The following is a 12,269-nucleotide window of genomic DNA, read 5'->3' as shown; positions in this document are numbered from 1 at the left end:
TGTGTTGCAGAAGGGCTGGCTAGGCCACAAGGGCAGCAGGCAGGCAGGCAGCCCCCACACTGAAGCACCCTCATACCCCAGCCAGCTACCTCACTGTCTACACGTGTGATGCTGTGGAGTGAAAAACTTGTATTTACAAGTACTAACCTGCTACAGAGTATTTGTTTTCTGCATCATAATAGGGCTATACATGTAGATGCCAAAGCTGTTTACTGTGAAGCTAATTAGGCAATTTCACAGAAAATGTCTTGTGTAAATGCACCCCTTGTCAACTGAAAGCAGAATAGCCACTTTAGCCCTGAAAGAGTCACAAGAACATAGCTACCCTACTTACAGTTTGAGAGGTACCAGGCACAGAGTAGCATGGGAGGTTTTAGAACCGCACCACATTTGATTGACCAAGTGCACCTTCAGTCTTACATTTCTCTGGTCTTAGTGTAGTTAAGCTATTTTTTCAATAAGACACTGAAATACAGGCATAATGTAAGTACTGTGAATTTTTAAAGGCAGTTACACTATTCATGTGCTTAAGATTATATGTTGTTAAGTACCTTGCTGAATCAGGGCCTTATTTGAGAAAATAATATACAGTAGTATAAATAATATAGAACAATATAGAAAATAATACAGATTTGATCACTACTGTAGAAATTACCCTTTTAAATATGCAGCCCCTGTTCTTAATGTTGTTGATCATAATCATGAATATGTTACTGTAATATTTTTATCTATCATAATAATTATATCTGCTATTTATCATAAGCCACCCTGAGCCTCATTTGGGGAAAGTGGAAAATAAATTTAATAAAAATAAATACATAAATAAATAAACAATGGGAATCAGTCAGAGCTAAGGGCCTGCTGTGTTCTGTAAAAATATAGTTAATCCTTCCCTTAAAGATTCCAGTTTTGAAGTCAACACCCTTTGCATATGTGTATCTCCTCTTACCACCTGTGCCCTCTCACCATCTTTAGCGCAACTATTTCTTTAAAAAAGCAAAATGTATTGGGAAAGTCATTGTATTTGACTACTACTGCTCGGGATTCCCACTTGCTAAGTTTCAATATTAATAAGTATTCCAAGCTTCACAGTTCAAGTGCAATATAAAAATATTTTATCTTCTCTTGAGTGACTCTTGGAATAACATTTTAAACTATCCATCAGTCTGTCAGATAACTTGAGACCTCCTTTTGGAAACCAACCCTTCCATTCTTTGTATCCAAAAAAATTCCTGCAGGTTGTTCCGGGGAAAGAAATAAGAAAACGGATCCTGCCATCTGAGCTATAGGAAAAAAATCTGGGGAAAAAAAAAAGTGCAAGGGGAGAATGATGTCTCAGGATTTGCTTGAGAAGCATCTATGGATGCAAGCCAGCGTTTTGGTCGCTTTACTAGCCACAGAATCACATTGCAGGCTCATGTTCATCGTGTGGTCAATGATGGCCCCCAAGTCTCTTTCTTCCATAGTGCTAGCCAACATAGCACTGGCCAAGCCTATAAGGATGCTGCAGGTTTTTCCTCCCAAGGTGGAGAACCTTGCATTTTTCAGTGTTAAATGCCATCAGGTTCTCATCCGCCCATTTGCTGAGCCTGTCCAGGTCGGCCTGGATCATCCACCTGTCTTCTGGTGTGGATGCTTTGCCCCAGAGTTTGGTGTCATCAGCACCATGAAGATTGACTTCCATCAATTACCACCCTCTGGGTCCAACCACAGAGCCAATTCCCCAGCCAGCAGTTTGTGGTCAACCCCAGGCTGCAATTGGCCAGTTTCACCAACAGGTGATCATGGGATGCCAGAGCAAAGGCTTTTTTGAAGTCAAAATATATGACAGCAATCTCTTCTCCCTTGTCCTGGTGATAGGTCACCTGGTCGTAGAGGTAATGAGAATGGTCAAACAAGACCTACCCACAACGAACCCATGCTGGCTGTCCCTCAGGATGTTAGAATTGGACAGTCCATTAAGGATGGCCTCTTTAATAAACTTATAGAATCATAGAATCATAGAAGTAGGGTTGGAAGGGACCTTGTAGATCTTCAAGTCCAACCCGCTGCCAGGGCAGGAGAAAAACTGGGCTCAAATGACTCCAGCCAGGTAGGCATCAAGCCTCTTCTTAAAGACCCCCAGGATAGGAGCCAGCACCACTTCCCTTGGAAGTTGGTTCCAGATCCTAGCCATCCTAACTGTGAAGTAGTTCTTACAGATGTCTAATCTAAACCTACTCTTCAACAACTTGTGGCCGTTATTCCTTGTTATGCCAGGCAGTGCTAGGGAAAACAAGGTCTCTCCCAAACCCTTCTGGTCTCCCCTAGTGAGTTTATAGACAGTCACCAGGTCCCCCCTCAGCCTTCTCACTGTAGGGTCTTCCCTGTTGTCCCCAGATCATGCGGGTGGCCTTCCTCTGGACCTTCTCAATGTTGTTCACACCCCTCCTGAAGTGGGGCACACAGAACTGGCCACAGTACTCCAGGTGTGGCCTGACCAGTGTCATGTAGAGAGGGAGGGTCACCTCCTTGGCCCTACTTGAGAAGCACCTGTGGATGCACGACAAGGTCCTGTTAGCCCTGCCAACCATGACCTTGCATTGTCGGCCCATGTTCATCTTGGACTCAATAGTGACTCCAAGATCCCTTTCTGCCTCCATGCTCTCAAGAAGGGAGTTTCCCATCTTATAAGTGTGCTTCTGGTTACTACTGCCCAAGTGTAGCACCCTGCACTTGTCAGTATTGAAACGCATCCTGTTTTTGTTAGCCTACCCCTGTAACCTATCCAGGTCTTGCTGCAGTCTTTCCTTCCCTACTAGCGTGCCCACCTCACCCCAAATTTTGGTATCATCAGCAAATTTAAACAGGTTGCTTTTCACCCCATCATCCAAATTGCTGATAAAGAGATTGAACAGCACGGGCCCAAGAAGTGGGGGACTCTGCTGCCCACTTCTCCACCGCCACCCTCTGAGTATGACCCTTCAGCCAATCTGCAATCCATCTGACTGTGTAGGCACCGATGCCACAGTCGCCTAGTTTTTTAATGAGGATGGGGTGGGAGACGGTGTCAAAGGCCTTACTGAAGTCCAGAAAGACTATGTCCATGGCAACACCTGCATGCAATGCTTTTGTGACCTGAGGTCTTTTCTAAGATCTTTCCCGGGATAGAAGTCAGGCTGATGGGTCTGTATTTAGCCAGATCCACTTTCCTCCTCTTCTTGAAGATAGGCACCACATTGGCCTTCTTCCAGTCTTTGGGCACTACACCAGAGTGCCAGGAGTTTTCAAAGATCCATGCCAGGGGCTGAGCTATGATGCTCGCCAGCTCCTTGAGTACCCTGGGGTGTAGATTGTCAAGGATGGCTGACTTCAAGGTATCCAGCCTCTCAAGGTGCTCCTTCACAAGGACAGGATTGATGGAGGGAAGGAGATCTCTCTCACCCAGACCTCCCTGTCCCGTAGTGGCCATGGGCATCCCATGGGACTGATGAAAGACCGATGCAAAATATCCATTTACTAGGTTGGCTTTTTCCTGGGCATCAGTTGTCAGTTGTCCCATCTGGTTCAGCAGGGGTCCAATGTTGCCCTTGCTTTTCCTCCAGCTCCCCACATATCTGAAAAAGGACTTTTTATTGTCCTTGATGCTTGAAGCTAGTTAGAGTTCAGTTGCTGCCTTGGCTTTCCTGGTTTGCTCCCTTCAGGACCAGACCAGTGCAGAATATTCCTCCTTGGAGGTGAATCCCATCCTCCAGCCTTTGTAGGCCTTTGTAGCCTTTGTAGGTCATCTAGATCCCTGGAGAGCTGGGGGGTGGGGCGTTTTGTGTCCTCTTGCTGCCTTTCCTCCGAGATGGAATAGAATTGGCTCATGCATTGAGGATCGCTCCCTTGAGGAGCAACTACTCTTCCTGAATTCCCATCCCCCTGGGGTCGTGGTCCCTTACGGTCTCACTGACAAGCCTCCTGAGCTTGTAAAAGTCAGCTTTCCTGAAGTCAAGGACTTCCGTGTTGCTGACTGACTTGCCAGCTTTACGGCGGATGGTGAAGCTGATCAGCTGGTGGTCGCTGTCACCCAGCTTCCCATTGATCACTAAGTCACCGATTAGGTCATCGACAGTAGCCAGTACCAGGTTGAGCAATGCTTTGCCTCTCGGTGGCCTGTAGACTTCTTGAGTCAGGTAGAGGTCATCCACACATGATAGGAAGCTTTGCGACCACTCAGATTTTACATCTAGTCCATACAGTATCTCACTTCCAAGTGGCCTAAAGTTAAATATTATGAGCCTTTGAATTACATATCATGATCCCATTAAATCTATAATTCCTCACATCTTTTTTTTCCTAGCCAAAATGTAGTGATAATAACTCTTACCTAACCACCAAGCTTATAACCACGCTATAAACTAAACTCACTGAAAATGTATTAATCTCTATGGTGCCATGAATTCTGGACTTGCATGTCTCCATTAAAATATCAGTACTACTCTTATGAAAAGGAAGTAAGTATAGTTGTTCTGACAGTCACATTCCCTGGGGCTCTTCTGTCATAACCTGATCTGTTTATTGTCTATTTGACACTTCCCTGGGAAAAGCAGTCTCTGTGGCTTTATCCCTGTCCCTTCTGAATGTTGAAGAGAGTGCCTCCTATTCATCTTCAGTATGTGTCCATCTGGAATGACAATCTCATTAAACTGCAGTTTTCAGCCACTGATTTGCATCAAAGAAGTATGCACCATCATTGTCTTGGAAGACATGGCAGCTCCTGAGACTCCCAAAAATGTTTTGTTTGCTTGATTATTTGTTTCTCTGGCCTTACCTAAATCATACTTAACAGTTCTGAAAATCCTATATGACTCTCACATCAGTTTCTAACATTTTTGCACTCCGTTTTCTGTTAAATTAAATGTTATTGAATAATTCTGTCCTTTAATTCTGTACTGCTAAATGTAAATCAGCATCTGACTCTACTCTCTTCTCCTTTTCAACAGGTTTTTATTATTTATGTTGCCATACTATTAATACTACTAATAATGTCTTATTTGTAATTGTACACAGAAAAAGAACTCCACTGATGATTACCTGAAAGTTTGTCTAAAAATGCAACATAAATATAATGGACCAAAACCTCTACCACCTTAAAGAAGTCTAAGTGGCACTTAAATGGCTTTTTGGAATCTAAGGGCACCTACATATGTGCCTGATGCCTGCTCTGATGCATTTTAATTAGCATGTTCCAGCAGACTCAGTTAATTGAGTCTGCCTTGATGCATGCAGATTAGCACACTCCAGCAGCCTTGGTATCTCGTGTATTCAGCACCCCCATGCTTCAAAATGACAGTGAGGGCGCTTTAATTAAAGCTTATGAAATGAGCTTTAATTAAAGCATGCCCACCATAATTTTGAAATGTGGGACACTAAATACATGAGATGCTGTGGGCATATTAATTAGAGCCGCTGCCAAGAGCTGTAATTAAAGCACCCCACCCTACCCTGAAGCATGTATAAAGATGCCCTAAGTCACTAAGCACAAGCCTGTTTCCACTGAGGGGGACACTATGTTTCTTTACATATTTCCCTTTTGGTCTGGATATTTCCCTAGATTTTCCTAGATAATTCCCTGTATTTCACGATATAATTAGACTTGGGCAACATGCATAGAAGTGATCCAGAATGGCCACCAAGGCTGCATCCTGACATTTGGGGAGATTACAGAGAGGTTAGATTGGGTTAAAAATGGCCACCTGGTCTAACTAAGTTCACCCAGGTGTGGACCTTGCACTAGTTAGGTGGATCTAAGTACAAACTGTACAGAAGTTCAGGGTAGTTAGATCAGTATAAAAATGGCTGACCTGATCTAAGTTAACCCTGCCTCCAAGGTACACTCAATTTAGATTGGATTGGCCTTGGGGCTGTACTTTTCCTACCCACTCCCAGCACTGGGCTATTTTTAGCCCCGCACCCCACCCCTCCCTCAACCCATTCAACCAACACACCCCTCCCCTGAGTCTGCCAAACCACTCATCCCGCAAGTCACTTCTCATGCCAGTTTTACTGGTATTTGCCTGTGCTAGGAAGTGAGCAAATAAGTTGGGAGAGAGAGGGAGGGGTGGGTAAGTGGGATAGGGATTTTGCCAGAGGAGTTGTTTATCTGGGGGCCAAGGGGCTAAAAATAGTTCCTGGTCCCTGGGTGTGGAGAAGAGATCCACCAAACCCCCACATGGAACCTATGAGCCCCCCTGATCCTGCCAGAACTCTCCATGAACTCTGTTAGTCTCCATTATCCCCCCAATAGATACTGCCTGCCCCTATCCCTCCAATTCTTCCTGTGGACCCTGCCCATCTTTCTGATAACCCACTGGACCTCCCCATCCCTCCCCCCAGGAACTGCTTGTCCCTCCAACCCTAAGGCTTATCTTAGATTGGATGGCCAATTTTAACTTGATCTAACCTTGATCTAACCTCCCCCTAAATTCTGCAAGTGTCAGTATTTGCCTCTGTTTAAGGTCAGCTGCAATTATGACTAGTTGAAACAACAGCCAGTTTGGTACAGAATGCATAAAAGCACATGAGGTAACAAGTTTGAAGACTGGAACACTGCTAGGACCAAACGAATGAGGTATCTACTAGTAGACCAGGCTTTTGGCCAATCAAACTTCTAGGCTAGGTCCAGACATTCAAAAAGCCCAAGGTGGAATAAATCTAAGTTACATGGTTTTCTGTAAGTGGTATAGTATAGATTGCTAGAACAGAAAACAAGTTCAACCTTTGGTAGGGGAGGCAAATCTTAGACTGGGTTACACCATTTTTAAACCAGTCTGTGTGCACCAAACTTCTGTTCTGTTATGGGTATAGACTGGTTTCTGATGACTTACCCTAAAAGTATAATGTCTGTATTTCTGTACTTCTGATGACTTACCCTAAAAGTATAATGTTCTGTTAAAAAGAAAAAAGCCCTAAATTATAAATGTTTATATTCCACACTTTATTTGAATAATGTATAAATAAATCACCTATTTATACCTGTGGGTGAAAATATATCCAAATTGTCAGATGAACACCAAACAATGTATGTTATGAATGAATAATTCAATCCTCCTGTCATGGGAATTCATGAGGAGGATTTGAACTGGCTTTTAGAAACAGGTAGCTTAAAAATGTTTAAGATTTATTTTTTATTTTTTCCCTTTCAAGTGCAATTTTGAAGCTGTATGTTTGTTAATAGTAAGCTGTGCAAACACAGAAGCCAGTTAAATATCAGAGCCACAAAATTGTCTTTTCTTTGGATTTCTTAGCCAAGAATTGACAATACAAAAATGATTTGCTTTGGTGTGCTACTTCAGGAAATGTGTACATGTCTCTTTCATTATTGATATATAGTTTTTATATCACTCATACAGTCTTTTCATTTCAGCTTATTTAGATATATTTTCATTGCTTCTGGAAATGAGCCAAATAATGTTTCAAAAGTACATAATATAAAACCTTCTGCATTTTTATACAAAGTGTATCTGTAAAAATGTATTACTATCTTAGAAAGATTATTTAAATGCTTATCTGAAGAATCTACTAATACTAAAGCATGTATCATAATAATACTTGTTTGAATTTCAAAATTATCTTTTATTTAGCAATCACAAAGCATTTAGCAAACAATATAAAAGAAGTTTCTATTATCTATAGTTTATAGATGTATAAACTGAAGGGAAAAGAGGAATGATTTGCTGAAGAATATACCCTGATCCAGACAATACAAAAGCGTGAGCCAGATTCTATTCCACCTATTAGGCATCTCAGTGAATGTAGGTACCTAAGTGTGAATCCACCTGATTCAAGCCTTGAAAATCCATGAATTCATCATACTTAGACACAATAGGGACTCTATAACAACAGGACACTTAAACACCTCCATCCATTTATGTTAGACATTAAGCATCTCTGAGTAGTTCTATCAATGAAAGAGCTTACCAACTTAAAGTTAAGCCCAAGTGTAAATGCTTGCTGGAATGTAAAATTAGTTACTTGAAAAGCAAAAGGATTACTAAACTAATATATTGGGGTTCCAAAGTTTGGAGTGGCTTAGTGTGGGCAAATGCACAGAGTATCAATTGCAGAATTAAAAAAAATAATTACAAATTTTCTGTCTAAAAATTGCATCATTGATAGAGTTATTGTCTACCTTTGTTTAAATGATTAATAGACTTTTGTTGGTCTAAAATACACATGTATCCTGGTGTACCTAGTGAAATGTTTTTTATGTTAGTTAAGAGTTGTGAGAAGTGGAATGAAAAAGAAAAGAAAATATCTACTATTTAATTATCTCTCTAAAGGTGCTTGGTATTAAACATTAACATACTGAACAGCCTAGTCTACCCACCCACAGCTACATCCTCAGAGTGGTAGAGAAACATTACCAAAATGGGTGAGGTAGAAGAATAAGGATAAAATCCTTCACTCAGAGCCACAGAACTCTATTGGTGTCATTGTGGCTCCAGTACCTGCACAGTTGTACATTTAGGACCAGTTTAATTCTGAAAATTGTAGTTTTGTTGAGTCTGGGTCATTCCCAAAGACATCCTGTACTTTTTCACTTCCATTGTTATCCAGCAATTGTCACTAAACCAGATTGTAACCCACAGTGGCTTCCTGCTAGTCATTCTAGCAGGAACCTGTATGATCATTTATCTTTTGTAACAGAACATGAAAGTTTGTAGTCAAACTGAAGGTATCATTAATGTTTATCCTTTCTAAAGCAGGATTTTAACATCATACATTAAATGACTGTAAGGGAAATACAGAACACACATCTGGACATTTTGGGGGGCAGAGTTTCTGTCCTTCTCTTGATTTTAATTTCCAAGGCAGAGATACTACAGCACTGAAACTTTCAAATGTCAAACCCTAAGTTCAAAGTAATTGGGATCACTCAAACAGGGCTCCTACCCAGTTTTGTTCTGTTCTTGCCCTTTTCCAGTGGATAAGCCTCTTCCCTCCACAAAGTTGGCCCTCATAGTTTCTGTAATTCCTCCTCCCTACCTCTGCAGACACTTTATTAGTGACTACCTATCACTCTACTACCACCTAATATTAAAACTTTGACATCCTTAAAGTGAAAAAAAGAATTTAGTTGCACACTCAGAGCAAATTTCATCAAGAACTTAACTACAATATAACTAATAATGTATCATTTCAAATTTATATTATGAAAAAGGTCACAGGACCTGATGTTTCCAGCAAAATTTAGTAGGTTTTAATAGGTGAAACTACTGAATAAAACTTATTTTTCAAATTAATTCCACCAAAGAAGAAACAGCAAAACAGGCTCTTTTCTCCTTTCTCTCTCCTTTTGTGCTCCCTCAAACTGTCAAGAACATAGGAAATGTGTAGTTATATCTGTTATGCATATTTTAACTATTATAATTCTAGAATCTCATGCCTGATTCATTTTGTGCAAGTACTGTACTTTTGCCATATTCCCCTACTGTAACCTAGTTGTTCAGATACTAATGATGGGGGCGTTTCCTGAATTTTAGAGTGAAAGTCAAAAACAGGCTTAGCTGAAGTCTTAACTATCAAGTGGTTGCTACAGTCAGGTAATGATTATAAAAGACTGTAGTTTTCTATCCTTTTCTTTTCTACTCTGAGTTTCCTACATGTCTGCCTCTAAAATGACCTAAACCCAAAATATAGACATATTTTCCTAAATGTTCCTGGCTTTAGAAGAAGCTTTAAGTTTTGCTACTTGGCAATGCGGCCTTAAGTGCACCTGTGCTGCCCTGTATCTTTAAAAGCCTCATTCAGGTGTTGTCTAATGACTGTATTTGGCTGGGTGTTGATTCAGGTGAGAGTTTCTATAGCCGAGGAAAAGTAGAACAGTAAATTGCCTTTAAAATGTTTCTCTTAATCTTTCCAACTTTTTCTTAGAGCAGGAGCCCTGTGTGAGAGAACCCTTAGCAGAAAGAGAAAATTTGCTAATCATCAGTGAAGAAACAGAGGTAAGAAAAAAACCTCCTTTAAACACAAGTCAGTTCAGCTACAAGTTGCTAGTTTTTACAGTCCCTTTTTTTCTAGAAACTTTTGGCCACTTTCTAATAATAAGTTATCCTTTAATGCCCTGAACTTTTGAATTTACTTGCATAGAATAAGATATTGTTCTGTGTTTATTCTCCAGATTCATGTCTATGATATCATGTAAAAAAGACACTTGCACAATCATAAATCCAAAAGATGGCATATTCCCACATAAGAATATTTTGTTACTTTATTGTAAGTCTTGTAATACTTTGTATTTGAAAGGGTTTTTCTCCCCTAAGCATCAGCTCCTGGGGGTATATTATTGTATGACTATTTGGGTCTTCATTGTTATTTTTAAAGGCTTCAAAATAAAAGGTATTAAATAAGCACACAACTATTTTACAACTTGTATTGAAGGAGTTGAGCTACTAGATGCAAATGTGTATTGTTCATTAAATCCTGATCTCTTCCTAACTATTGGGTTAACAATTACCTGCACATTCAGGGATTGAACTCAGTGGCTCAGGAGTACAACTCTAATTCAGTGTTCATATTTTCATTTTTCAAACAAAACCTCATCCTCAATCATCTTGCTTCTCACAAATACCTACTTGCTTGTCAAATGCCTTCTTCTATTCAGAATTTTATTGTACTCTCAAGCTGAGCATGGCTATTGTAGGTATAAGCTTAGTATCTTTTTTTTCCCATAACTCCTTAAGAGATGGGATTTGGATAGTTTTGAAAGATTAGTGGCAGGGGTGAGGGGATGTGTAGTTTATTCATTTTGGGTTTTTTGTTTGTTTGTTTTTGGGGATGGGGGTTAAGCATAAATACATAGTAGCTTTACCAATTATGGCACCCTGGAACAATTTCCCTAAGAATCTTGCACCTTTCTCTCTCCCCTGGCAGCCATGGAAAGCTTAAATATTCTCTTTAAACTGCCCCTCTGGCTCCTACCCTCAAAACTTTTGTTGTCTTCTGTGACAGCTTAAGGAAAGGACTGATTCAGCTTTAGCCAAGTAGGTAAAGTCTGAGATGTTTTACTCACTAATCTTTAAAGTGCATAAAAAAAAAAATCCTTTTATCTGTACACCTGCATGTTGGCAGTTGCCTATATAAGCTTGTAGGGAAGAAGCACACAGGGAATCTGGTTCTAACTGATTTTCTTTGGGTTCTAGTTCAATGCTAAACAATAACTAGATATACTACTTTTTAATGGTTTGGGGCTATTAAGTACAGCATTACAGCTCTGATAGCTCCCCTCCCTGACCACCTATTCAAACTCCACAACATTTTTCCTCTACCAGGCCTGTGATTGCAAGGGGTACAGCTGATGCAGTAATTGTATTAAGCTCACTGGTCACCCTGATAAGTTTGTCAAGTAAAGCACTACTCTCATACCTTCCTATTAATGATGGCTTTTCATTAAAGCATTACACTGTAATTCTTGGTTTCCTTTGCAGAGTTGTTAAAACTCAATGAATGTCTTTTAATTAGTAAAGACAGCATCTTATTAAATTTAAATGTAATATTGACTTGAGACTACCTAGCTTAGTGATTAGTAAAAAATATGCTTAATTAATGATCATCTTGGCTTCACACACACAGTATCACATGCATTAATGGCCTAAATAAGAAGGAACAATACTGATGCAATTAGGTCTAAGGTGGCTAATACTTCGGTCACAATTGCTTGCAAACTGTCACAAATATAGTCTCCTAAAAACAGGAGATTGCAAGCCTGATACCACTTGAGCAGAAGTTGCCTCAGAAGCAATGTGTTACTTCATTAACAGTTTTCTACGAGAATTACTTTGGAAGCTATCAGAATAAACCACCCTGTAAATATAATTGCTATCAGCTGAATAGTAATGAGTTCTAGTTGCCTTTTCCCTCCTGAAAATCTGCAGTCTTCTTGAAGTCATTTGTAGTACTCTAGCTGTATATTGACCTCTTCTTGGGATTAGGATTCACAATTTTATATTAAACTACCACAAATGTAGAAACTGTTTGGGACCATGAATTCATAATACAAGATGACATGGGAAGACCCATGGTGATTGCTTTGGTATCATCCAAAATCTTAATTGGTGCTGTCACCTGAGTACTGAACTAACGCTAATTGTTCCTTGAGCAACACACAATATACTGACTGGCCAAGGAGCAAAATGGGGGAGGAAAGATGTATGTATAAAATTTTATTTATTCAGGGGGAAAAAGTTAAAATCTCATTCCCCAAATTGCTCTTCTTGTTTGCTTGGAAAAAAGGATTTTTCTCA

This window comes from Crocodylus siamensis, chromosome 2 (assembly GCF_052110815.1).
Source record: "Crocodylus siamensis isolate JL-2025a chromosome 2, ASM5211081v1, whole genome shotgun sequence".
Taxonomy (NCBI): Eukaryota; Metazoa; Chordata; order Crocodylia; family Crocodylidae; genus Crocodylus; species Crocodylus siamensis.
The sequence above is the reverse complement of the archived record's forward strand: the minus strand, read 5'-3'. Positions refer to the sequence as shown.